Source organism: Cariama cristata, unplaced genomic scaffold (genome assembly GCF_000690535.1).
Source record: "Cariama cristata isolate BGI_N322 unplaced genomic scaffold, ASM69053v1 scaffold3145, whole genome shotgun sequence".
Taxonomy (NCBI): Eukaryota; Metazoa; Chordata; class Aves; order Cariamiformes; family Cariamidae; genus Cariama; species Cariama cristata.
The window spans coordinates 25688-38884 of record NW_009615614.1 but is presented as its reverse complement, the minus strand read 5'-3'; positions in this window follow the sequence as shown (position 1 = coordinate 38884).

The window sequence follows — 13197 nt, the reverse complement described above, 5'->3', positions numbered from 1 at the left end:
TCAGAACTGTTATTGTAGTTGTTGTCTGACCTACCAGACTTGGGAGGATCCTGTGGCTGAAATGTCATTTCAAATCCTTTTTTCTGTAAAGACTGTTAATTTTATTAAGTACAAAATAATACCCAGTGGATCATGCAGTCCTTGGGAAATGTGTGCGTGCCCTGGGCTGGGAGCAGAAAGGGGGATTGAGGGATTTTCATGCCCATTTTTCTTTGAAGACTGGATTGAGCCTGAACCATGCCAATATCAAAGCAAGCGGTATCAGACTGGGAGGGGGGCAGGCCGGGGGGGACAGGTGATATAAAGCACCAGAGGAGACAAGATACTGTAGGCTCCTAAATCTTTCAGTGTTTGTATTAATTTGAAATGAATTAAAATAAATAAAATTAAAATAGTTAAAAACCCTAAGGGTTTTCTCTTTCCCCTTTTATACGGGGTAATTGAAATGCCAAAGACTAATGTGTCCAGGGAGTTCTAAATTTTCCAGTGCCCCCAAACATACGCTTGCATCTCGTTTTACTGTTAGACTGATTGCTCATTTCTCTTTATTTCCTAGTAAACTTCACTTTGAGGGTAGTCAACCTCTTCTCCTTTGTGCTTTTACCCTACATTTACCCCTTTGGAAAGCTTTTCCTTTTATCTGGTGGTGTAATCTTTTTGTCTTTGGTTACATAAAACCTTTGTCAGGGACAGAATTACCTGATTTCTGATTAGATCTAAGCTACATCTCTGCAAGAAATGTTGTTGTCCAGCAATTTCAGGTATGAATCTGAAAAAAATAACATCTGTAGGTACAGCACTGTCCTTGGACACAGTGGATGCATACAGGTTCATACAATTGAGAATTCTTTAAAAGGAAAATACTCCAAACTGTGGAATTTGAGTCAGTTGATTTCCATTCAAAAAACTGGAAGAAGCATTAGTAATCTCAGACCCAGAAGGTTACATCTGACTCTTCATTCATCTTAAAAGAAATTGATTTCATTTATATAAGTTCTGGTGTATTTTTATATTATATTTGTACATTAAGCCCATAAAAACTGGAGCCATATTCCAGTCACTGGAAGGATCTGGAAGTATTTGGTGCACACGTTTTGTTCCAGCCCACTCGGTTGAAGATAGTAACCCTCTTTAATGTTGGGATTAGGATGTTGGGACCAACTTGTGCATGTTGCAAGAATGTTTCTGAGAGATATGAAAATTACCTGAGGCAAGTGTTCTGCTTGTACAAATTCACATAGAGATGAGCTCAGCCTGTCACCTGATGAAAGGTAGGACCTATCACTTCTGCTCTTACTGACAAGTTAGATAGCTTCTCTAAGGAGTGGTCTACTTTCCCTTCATCAACATGGGAGAGCAAGAGAATGAGGACCTCCTGAAGGTCATCTCTCTGATATGGTTCCTCTGACATGCGCCGCTGTCTAGCCCAGAAGTCTTTAATTTGTCTTTAATTCCAAATGGATAATGCTTCCTCCTGAACCAGGGTGAGGGAAGGAGAAGGTCTGTTACCAAGTGGGTGCGGGCAAGCCCTGTGCTTAGGGTGTCAGCCCTTGGGTAAGTCATCACACGAGAAGACACCTAACATCACCTGCTGTCTTTGGATTAAAGGCAACACTACCCACCTTCATCACTCCTGAAAGGGCAGATTGATAGGAATTAAAAATTATTTCCTTCCTGTTGAATTATTCACTTTCTAGTGAAACTGTATCATCTTTTGCTATTTATAGTCTATGTGCCAGCAGGAGTTAAACTAGTTGCCCAACACCCAGGGAGCACAAATTCGTTGCTTTCCATTCTATGGCAGTTTATTTAACACAGATCAGCAGTGCACTTCAACGTGCACAGAAAGCAACCCCAAGAGTGGATGTAGGGGCGAAGCTCAGGAATCTTAGCATGACATATTATTTCTTCACTTCACTGTCTGCTGGAAGAATGGTTTTATTTAAATTAAATAAATAGCTGGTTCTGTAGTTACTACCTGAGATCATGTCTTTGACTAAATCAGACTTCCTAGAGGGCAAGGTAAAGTTTTCCTATTAATTTCCTAGCTCAGTAGGGTAGAAAATGCAAAATGATCTAGCTTTAGAAATCTTCAAACATATATGATAACAAAATTTCCTATTTAAGCAGCATCTCTGCGTGTCGGGGAGACAGAAGTAATTGAAAACATTGTAAGAGTGTGCATATGTCATAAATAGAGGGGCTGCTACTGTTGTAAATGGAGGGGCTCATCTCAAGATCTTGTGAAAAAAAAAAATCATGATGTATTGTAAGTTGCTAAAAAGTAGATGACTATGCCTGGGTGAGAGGAAAACACAGGTTTATTTTAGGGGCTGGGTGTTTTAGGGGAAACAATGATTCTTGAAGGGGTCCTACTGAGGTCCTGTTCTTGCTTTCATCTCCCCTGCCAGATGTCTTGAGGTGCTAGCTCTTCCCAAACCCCTGATGGTTACATTTCATTTCAGAAATCTCAACTACTGTCTCATTTTGGCATACTAATACTATGAAATACTGTCTAGAGAGTAAACCTCTACTTGTTTAGAGTAAGGAGACGTGATGTTTGCGTTGTGGGGAAGTTTGTTAATGGAGCTGCGACGCGGCAGCTTTGTTCTTGACCAGATTTCTCCCCTTCCCGTGACCCCTCTAAAACAGTAAACCTGGATGTGCACGGAGCCTGCGCTACGCCCCTTGGCTGACTTTCTGGCAATAGCTCGCATACTCTGATTGACTCAATTAAATGGATTTGCAGCGGTGGGATTGTGCTCTTTTCCCGTGGTAGGGACGGGGCAGGCGGTGCAGCACTTTGCCTGCTGGTCCTCTGGTCTTTCCTGGGGTCTAGTCCCTGGAGCATGGGTATAAGCACGGCTGCTGTTTGGCGATAACACCCCAACTGTGACAGCTGGGCCATCAGTGGCTCATCCAGCTCGGTCGTAATGGAGCTCTGCTCCAATGAGGTCCTGCCCAGTTGTGTGCAGAGACTGGAGGGTCAGCTCTGGCATCCGAACCACTCAGCATCTCACCAGCTCCTGTGGCAAGGAACTGGCCTGCAAGCCAGGGTCACGAGTCTGTTTTGACCATTTAAAATCTGCTTTTTGGTGCTTACATGTAACTTGTGGTTTGCACACAGGGGAGCCAGGGTCCGTGAAGCTCATTCACGATGACGGTGGCATGTTGAGGCAGCTTCTCACCTTGATGAAAGAGGTGGGATGTAATGACAGAAGCCAAAGAGCGCTCCATTTTGAACCTGGGTCCTAGGATGGATCAGGGGAGCTCACCATGGCTCACCACTGGCTGTCTTGCTGTGTTCAAAATGAAATGGTTAAAATACTTCAGGGTGAGCTCTTTGTTCAATACTGTGAACAAGGGCTGTTGTGTTTGAATTAAACAACTCGGAGAAGCAGAGACAGTGAGAACTTGCTGTACCAGTGGAGGGGGGTCCATCCTTTCTGGCTACTAATGTTCCTCTAAGGTTTAAAAAGGCATAATATCCTAAACCTTTATTCTTTATGTAGACAGAGGGGCCTTTGTACACCAAAAAACTTGTCAGGTTTGTTTACACTCTAAATTGGCTAGAATTGAAAAATTCAGATACTTTCATCTAAGAGGAGCATGAGTGTTCTCTGCTAAGCATGAGAAAAATTGAATGCCTAGCAAAGTCATGTTAAGGTCGAAACCAGTGTGATTTGGAGTGGAGTGAAACAAATGTGTAAATGTAAAGGAAAAAACTCCTAAATAGCTAACTTATAACAAAATACCTAACTTCATGTATTTTCCCTTGGAATTTTAAATAAACTATATTGAAGCTTCTCCAGTGTCTGCCCCAATAAAATCTGCCTAAGGGGTTCATGTCATACAGCAAAGGCCCACAGCTGTGGGATGTGGTTCCCAATATTATCTTGTGGCCCAGGCAGTACAATAACACGATGCCCAGGCTGTAGTTTCTGGTTTACTAGTTTAAGGGATGTAGAGTTCTTTCATTGCTTGTATCTGCATTTCTAGTGATCGACTGAATAACCTGCTCACAAAATTAGTCTTCCGTACTTCATCAGAATAGACTCTAACGTGCTTTAAGTGCCACATGGGAAACGCTTTGTTAAGCACTGTGAAACAGTTTGATGTGTGGAGCACTGGAAGAAGGATGGATTGTTTAGAATGAGTTGAGAAATGATAACTGCTATAAGTTTAGGAAATGGAAGAATGTAGGTATAATAGGAAATGCTTCATATCATAAGGTCTACTAGTCTGTTAAATAATCTTCCAACTCAAGTGATGAAATTCCTGTTGCTTAAGATTCTTAAAATAGAATAATTGCATGGTGTCAGAGGCAATTCTTCTCTGGCAAGGTGCTAGACTAAAAGATATAATGCTCTTCAATAGCTTCCCACAGCTCTGAGTGCTGAAGCAATTTCTTTTCAGACAGAACAAGAAAATGGTGATGAATATTTCAAAACTTGCATTAGTAACTCATGACAGCTATTGTTTTGTTTAAAATTACAGAAACGTGAAACTGCATGTTTTGTGTAAACTTCCACGATTCCATCTTCAACATATAGATTTCGTGCTGGTTTTTGACCTTGTGCTGCTTGGCCTTTCTAAATGTTGAATTTTCATTCTAATAAGCAAAGGTGTCAAAGTGTCAGGTTTAGGTGGGTAGAAAAATGGGAAAATTAAACTGAGCACAGAAGCCTTGAATAGATGGCTAATTGCCTTCAAAAAATGCAGAACATTCAAAACTGGCGTGGTGGACAGATATACCACTTGTTCTTAAATACATAAGGGTGTAAATACAAAGATTTTCCTGAATGATACATTCCAATCATATTTCTATGACTGATTTTCTGTTCATTTTTCTACATGATAAATTCAATTCTTTTTTTCCTTCTGATCGTGTTCTGTCATTAATGTTTTGATGGAAGAATCACGTTATGCCATCACTTCACTCTGAATAGGACTAAAATAGAGCCGTATCAAATTAGGATTTTCAGCTTTGTGGGGCAAAGCATCTGGAAAAGTGCAATATGGCAGCCAGGAAGAGCAAGGGCTGAAAAGATATTTTAGCTGCCTTCCAGACTCTCGGCATTTACTTTTCATACTACAGTTGTTAGAGCAGGGAAAAAAAAAACAACTTTCAAAGAATGACTTGGAGGTGTTGGCACAGCGGTTTCTCTTTGTTTGCAGAGATTGAAACAACAGCGATGAAGTATAAGTTGTCCGTTAATATCAGCGGGTTTTAGATACGGTGCTTGTGATAGTGTTTTCAATGTGATAATATTTTAACAACTTAGATAATATTTTTACTATATCTACACTGTTACCTCTTTGCCTGCCTGCCGGAGCACACCGAAGAGGGAAGCAGTACCACACGGGGAGGGTCTGTACCACTCCCTGCAATTAGTAAGTAGAGGCAGGAAGATCAAGCTGGGTTGGAAATGCAGAAGTGCTTTTATACCAAGATGCCAACCTGAAACATTTGGAGGGGTTGGCATTTACTGAGCTGAAGTTTGTCAAAACTGAAAAAATCCATGAAACTCTCAATTCTGCAAAGCCCACTTTTTATGAGCAAGAGTTGAAAGAATTTTGCTAACCTCTCGTGCCAGTTCGACTTCAACAGAGTGCTCAATCATCATGTTTCATATCGTTGTTTTAAAATCTGCGTTTTTAGGTGTAAGAAGGCCGGTCTGGGAGATTCTGTGTCTGTGTGCTAAAATTGTCCTGGCTCAGACCTGGCAGCTCCAGTTCCAGTTTTTGGCACTTATTTCTGTCTGGCTTTTTAAAAGTGACTTAAATTATCCACCTCACTTTCCCGTCTGTAAAATGGGGTGGGAGAGTACAAATGTCTGTGCAGGTATTGGGTAATGGGGTGACAAGGAAGACATGGATAGTGACAAATCCTCTTTCCTGGCCCATTTCCACACAGGATTATTTGACTGATTACAAGCACCTAATTTAGTCACTGTGGCTCTTAATGTTTAATCTGCAGAGGGTAAAAACCAGTTCAGACCACTGGCTCACCAGGCTGCCAGACACCAGTTTCACTGGAGGAGGTAGAGCATGGCCCCGTGATTAAATTATTCCCATCACAGACACCCAAACTATCTCTCTCCTTTGACTCTGTGGGGAAATGATGATTCAATGACCAGTCCCGTGAATGTAGCTGCTGCAGCAGCCTGTGTAGGTACCCCTATACTGGGCTGTTTCATCAGCCCCTTTATTTTAGAGAGGTCCTGTGGCTGTCTTTGTTCTGCCCTGGTCAATAGAAGATCACGACCACTTTTTTTATTCATTCATTTCTTAGAGGGATACAAAGAAATCAGTCAAGCCATTTCTAAAATAACTAATTTTTTTCAGTCTTTAAGTCATGTTTTCTAAAGCATCTTGTCTTTAGGGATGCTGATCGCCTGAAGGGAACCCCCTTGGGTAGGGATGTGAGTGGGACGTGCAGCTGGTCCCCTCTGCAGCCTGGGTTAGAAGAGAGCTGCTGGTGGAGTGTGGCTTTTAAAGTCTGGGGAAGAACCGTGGTCAGTCCGGAGCTTGTAACGGGGGCAGGCATGGCACGTGTCTTTCTGGGGGCGCACAGTACTCGGAGCAGTAGCACTTAAAATGTCCTTTTGAAAATATGAAGGCAAGCAGCAGCTCAACATATCTGTCACATCCAAATTAAAACCCCTCTGAAGACCAGAAAACTCACTGTAAATTGTCTCCTTTTCATACTCTAATCTTCCTATTCTATCTGATGAGAGGGGAAATACTCGTTTAGAAGTGAACCCTGTGGGCATTCATCAGAATGGATTAATCTCTTACTTTAGCCCAAAGAAAAATTAAGAAATAAATCTTTGAAGAAGTGAGAGCTCTTCCATTTCTCTTTTTCTTTTTCTTTTTCTTTTTTCTTTTTTTTTTTTTTGTCTTTTTTTCCTTCTTCTTTTTTTTCTCCTTTTTTTTTTTCCCCCTACATTCTGGACTAAACTGCCTTCTAATGGAATCATAGTTAAAAATCATCATAGTCTCCCACTAATGAAGTATGACCTTGCAGAACTTCTGAGAAACTTTCCTCTTCAGTGTGTCCCTCTCATGCATTTCATTACACTTTATAAATCAATGTTTAGAAAGGGTCAATTCTGGATGTCTAACTATGGGGCTCATCACTAGGGTATTTCATCGACTTCATCCACAGTTTTTGTGCTTTCTGAAATTCAAGCTTGTGGAAATCTAGATGCATTCAAATCCATAAAGATCCATCTCCAAAAAGCACTGCGTACTGCTTCTGGTTCTGCGTTCTCTATTCAGTGAGGTCGGAGCTGGTGAGCACAGTGAGGGGTTCCAGCTTAAAAATCCATGAGTCAAACAGATGCCTCATTAAACCAATTACTGTCAATAACAAAAATCATTACAGACTCTATGATAATAGGCTTTTTTCCAAAGATAGCTTTTTTTCCAAAAAGCAAGCATTAATTTAAAATAATAATAAATAAAGTAAGCTACAAGAAGTTTGATATGGTAGTTATGAGCCAATTTTGAGTCACAGTGAGATGAAGAAATGCCTATGACACAGTTTTGAGTTATGGAAATTTTGAAAAGAGTTTTGAAATTATATGCTCCCTTGTGTAATTTCTGCTTAGGGACAGTGAGGGTGTTAGCTTGTTTTCCTAAACAAGAGGCAAATAACCTTGAGGTTCAGTGTTTCTTTAATCTCTTTCAAGAAGGACTAAATTAAAAAAGTGAGACTGAGATGATCTCATTGCAATCATATTATTCATAGATGTTTTCAAAGGTGAAATATTGTGAATTTGTTATGCACACAGTTCAATCTACTGTGTGCCTTACTAGCAATAAACAGGACTAAAGCGATAGGTACTGTAAATATTACCGGCAAATCACATTTAGACCAAAAGGTTTCAGGAAACAGAGCTGGCCTCTTTACAGTACATGAAAAATCAATTAACAAAATGTTATGCCCTTGCAAAATGAAGTGTGGATAATGAACACAAATAAGTGGGGATTTGAAAAAAGCCTGTATACTTGTCCCTTTTGGGGAAGGAGAGTGACTGATTAGTTTAGGAGAACCATGGTGGATTAGCGCAGGTATGTATTAACAGTGGAGCAAAGGAAGACAAACTTCAAAGAAGTTTCTAATCTTTGATCCCATTATGAATCCTGCAGAAGACTTGTGAATTCTAATTTAGTAGCGAGAGAAATGTTACAGCCAAAAGAGTGCAGCGCTATTTATAGAGGAAAAACTTTTCCCATGTAGAGGTTGGACTGGAATCTCACCCATGACATTTTTTTCCATCACACTAATCTAGTCCAAACAGGTTAAAATTGAGGTCATTTATGTAAGTCTTCCAGGTGCTCTTGAGAATATCTGCAATAAAAAGAAGAAACAGCATCTTTTGCAGCTTTCAGTATTGCCACAAGTCTGTTAGTTGTGATCCAAGAACTTGAAAATTGCAGCTTAAACAGCCTTTCCTTCCGACTTGCTGCTTGACATCTCTAGAGGCATGGGCAAGATTACATGAGGCTGTAAACAGCTCAAAATGCTGTGGTTCTGTGTCTTGTGACAGGTGCGAGACCACAGGATTTCACTTTGGGATTTCCTAAGTTATAGAAGAAAGCTGACTGAGGTCTGAAAAAAGTAAAACCAGCACTGACGGAAAAATGACAAACTGAGACCCTCCAAGAACACTAAACTGAATAAAATGGAAACAATGGCACAGTATTTTCCTCCCGGGTGGGAGTTATCACAAACCATAGGTTATTGGCACACTGGACATCAGCGATATCACCATCAGTGGCCAGCAAACGTTCGATCCCTCGGACATGAGCCTGAGAAACGGTAGCAAAGCCTCCCATGTGGCAACTTGAAGGGTCCACCTGTGGGGTTGGGGTGGTTGAAGGAGAAAGCTGCTGCTGTTCGGGTTGAACTGTGATTTGCAAACAAGCGTTGACTCTCTGTTCTATGTGGCAAGGAGTCAATTAAGCCAGGCTACATAGTGTAAATCTTTAATTTATACTGTTGCCAACTTCATGGACTGCCCGGGGTCAGGTTAAGGGGCAATGGGCACCAACTGAAGCTCAGGCAGTTCCACCTGAACATGACGAAGAACTTCTGTACTTTGAGGGGGCAGAACCCTGGCTGCCCAGAGAGGCTGTGGGGTCTTCTTCTCTGGGGATATTCAAAAATGCGACCCTGTGCAACTGCTGTAGGTGACTCTGCTTTGGCCGGGAGCTTGGACCAGACGATCTCCAGGGGGCCCTGCCAACCCCCACCAGTCTGGGATGATGCTGTGAGTCTGTGCTATGATTTCACACAGTATAAGTTACCATCACTATCTCCATAGAAGGCTACGCAGTCAGAAATACTTATGCAGAAATATGAGCATTTAGGATGAGAGAATAAAGTGCTCTGATGCACAGATGGGAACTGGACCTTGCCAGAATAGCTGGCAGCATTTCGATACAAACCTTGACATCTGATCGTGCGTTAGTGAGTTCCATCTCAGAGTGGGGCACACCTCTCGCTGTATGTGGATTCATCAAGCGATCATAAGGTTACTGTGCTATTTTAGTGCATGCTGTCTGAATTGGGCTGTTAGGCATCACACAATGTGTTTCTATGTAAAATGGTAAACCTTGCTAACCAGAATGCAATGGAGATGATGCCTATGCTGGCCAGGTGGACTGATGCCAGCAGCAACACTAATTCTGCACAGCAGACCTTGGTGACAAAAAAAACGAGCCCAGATCAGTTAGTTCTTGTATGTCCTGAACCTTTCTCCGGCTGAACATGACATCAGTTTTCTCTTTTTCTTTTCTTTTTCAAAACAACCTTCTCAAAGAAGACAAATTCCATTATATTCCTTAATTAAACTACCACAAAAAAAGAAAATAGCTTATAATTGACAAAGAAGGATTGGGAGATACCCTTCTACCTCACCGCTAAAAGTAGAGAAGGTATACAGTAAACAAAGGAATGAATTGCTCCCTATCACTACCTTGCATCTCAAAAATAGTGTTAGTTTCTGGTGCCGCGATAACTTAATATTTATATTTAGTCAGTGGTTAACTTCCTTTCTGTCACACGTTACAGTTATAGTGTCTTCCTGCCAGCCGTTCCTGGAAAGATGTGTACAACCTCCAGAGAAAACTAAGCAAAACTGAGTGAGGAATTATATGTTTTGAATAAAATGGCGTGTCTTGATCAAAGCATCTTGTGACCAAACCTGAGAAACCCTTGTGTTCTCTTCTCCTGCTGCTAAACTGTATGGGTTAGGGTGGGCCAGAGCTCAGTCTATGCCCTGAAGTGTGTGGTATGACTTTGTTGGGTTAGATGAAAGAATTTAAAATGCATCACTTTTAATCAGTATTTTTCTCCTAAAAATATATATATATAATTTATTTGGCACTTTTTGTAAACTCTTCTGCTCAGTTCTTACTGCACAGCATGAGACGATCTGTAATCTGAGGAAAGGGGATTTCCCAATGAACATTATTACAATACTTTTATTTAAACTGAAGGCCTATTTTTAGATGCTTGGATGTGTCCTGGGATAAAACGTTCCTGCTCTGACATGTTCTAATGTTGACTAAATGTATTATGTACTGCATCTAGGTATCTAAGGAATTTTAATTGTCTCAGAGGTACACAATAGCTTTTTAGAATTAGGATATTTATCATTTGTCACAGCTTGTAAATTTAGATACAGAACAGGCCTGTACACTGTCAAGCTGTGTGGGAAAGTAAGAAGAATAAGAGGTAGCGTCATGGTCTCTGTATGCCTTCCAAACACATTAATAGCTAGTATGTTCTAAAAATGTCTAAGATGTAGTTTAAAAAAGCTTAAACCTGAAAGTAAGATGCATGAAATTGTAAAAGAAAAAAGCTGATGCTGAGAAACTCTCTCTTAAGCTCACAAGTCAGTCCCACTCCTTTGGCAAAGTGATAGCTGCTCTGAGAAACGTACTGAATTATTCATGGCGTACCAACAATCCTGCACTGGAGCTCAGTTGTGATGCTGGGAAGCTTTGGGGAATGTGTCCACTCCTGAACCGTCATCTACCTGTTGTGTGAATCAGAAGTATCTGCAGATAAAAAAATTCAGATTAATTGAACAAAGCCCCCGAGCATCTCGCCAAGTGATGTAAGCTTGCTATCAGTCACAGTCGGAAGATTAAACTACGGACCGTCAGGCTGAACAATTTGCATCTAGGATTAATTTGGTATTTCCCACTTCAGGGTATGCCAGATATTGTGTTAAAAAAACTAGTAAAGCTAGTCTAAAACATCAAAGATCGGTACATTTTAAAACAGACTGGCTTTTTCATGGAGCCCACACTTTTATAACCATGTAATTTGGTGTTTTGTTTTGTTTTGTTTTGTTTTTTTAATTGGTTTGAATAAATGGCAAAGCTTTCCCTAAGTGGTGTCTCCCTAGCTGTCGTAAGCTGGTTTCTGCCCTTGGCAAGCTCCTCCACCGCCGTCTGGGCAGAGGTGAAGCAAAGCAGCAAGGTCCTGCCCAGCCCTGGGGTGGGTGAGGACAAAACACGGCAGGTCCTTGGCCCACGGGAGGAGAATTTTCTCTAGCAGCTTGACGTGACAGCAACCATCCTGTAACAGAGGGTAAATGCCTCTCATTTGTATTTACACACTTCTGATTTGGGCAATAGAGATTTAATCACTATTGGTGGAAGTGCTGATTTCCTAACTACTGTTATGGTTTCCACGTGAGAAATATTTCTATATCAGAAGAATGATTAGGCACTAGCTTCACTTCTTAATTCATCTCATACCCTGATACCTGTCTGCACAGAGCCTCTCCTTCATCCACTTTTTCCCTGTGATCGTCAACAGTGATCCTCTGATCTCTGCAATCGTCCATTTATGACTTCTCCCCTTCCCATATGGCCATATACTTGGAGTAATCAGCTTGCTAAAATACCCTATGTTCCCTATTTTAACAGTTTTAAGAGCGTGGTTGTTCAATCAGCGTTTCATTCCAAAATGCCTGTGCACTATCTCTGTTCTGCTGATTTGTCTCATGCCTTCAGATAAGGGACTCTCTGTCTTCTTGGTGCTGTCCATCACTTGCATGGCACCATGCACGCTCCCGGTCATGCACATGGTTTGGAAGATTGGCACTGAGTAAGAATTGCGATTACATTTGCCTCCACTACAGCAGGCACAAAACTTCCCCCTGCTCATTTGCAATTTGTAATTAACTAATGAAATATATATGTAATTAGCTTTGATAATGCTTCCAGGAAACTACTGTGTGCTTGCCTGAAACTTTACCTCATTGCAAAGGTATTTTAGAGGGAACTTTTTTGGGGGAAGTAAACTCCACTGGAGTTTTTAAGTGTTTTCGGCCAGGTGGATTGTAAAGATGTCAATGTTTTCTTCATACTTAGCCTTCTGAACTTTTTGCAGCTTCTGTCTCCATCGCAAGGTCCTCCCACTGCTTGAAATAATGCCCTGGTTCACCTTGGAGTTAGGCTAGGTGTGCTGGCATCTCACGTTGGCAGCTAGAGCTGAACGAACCGATTGCGGTGGATAAGTTACTCAATCCAAGTACCCCTGCGGTCCCTGAGCGTGCATAAATTCTGCCCGTGGCTAACAAGCCTCTGATGCCACCGACACGCTTCCTCTGCCTGCGGTTGTGCTTGCCGGTTGCTGGCATCTTCTGATATTTCATCTTGCACAGCCCCAGCGCCCTGAAGTTCGTAGAATAGTAGAATCGTTTAGGTTGGAAAGGACCTTTAAGATCATTGAGTGCAAAAAGTTGGGGGTCCTGCTGTGAGCAGGAGCGCAGCTGTGAATCAAATGCTCTCACCTTTCTCCATCCCTGTCCTTGGCTTGGTGTTGTACCTGATAACATTAATACAAATGTGCCTGGAGAGTGAGAGCTGAGATGTAGAAGCACAGTGCAGTAAAATAAATCCCCAAAAGCCAGGCTGGTACAGCACTTAGTGTGTTTTATGTCCCATGGGACGTAGTGTATATTCCTGCCTATCAAGTGATATGTTTACAGCATTTTGGCTACTCTTAGGATAAATTTATTTAAATTTAACTTCTCTTTAGCATTAGCTTGCAGACCCAGAGATAAACAAGCCATGGCTAACATTGGACTTTTGTTGTGCAGCAAGCTAAGTTCAGCTTAGCAGATTTTAAACTGTTCAAACAGTTTCAAGGCAAACTCTCCGAGA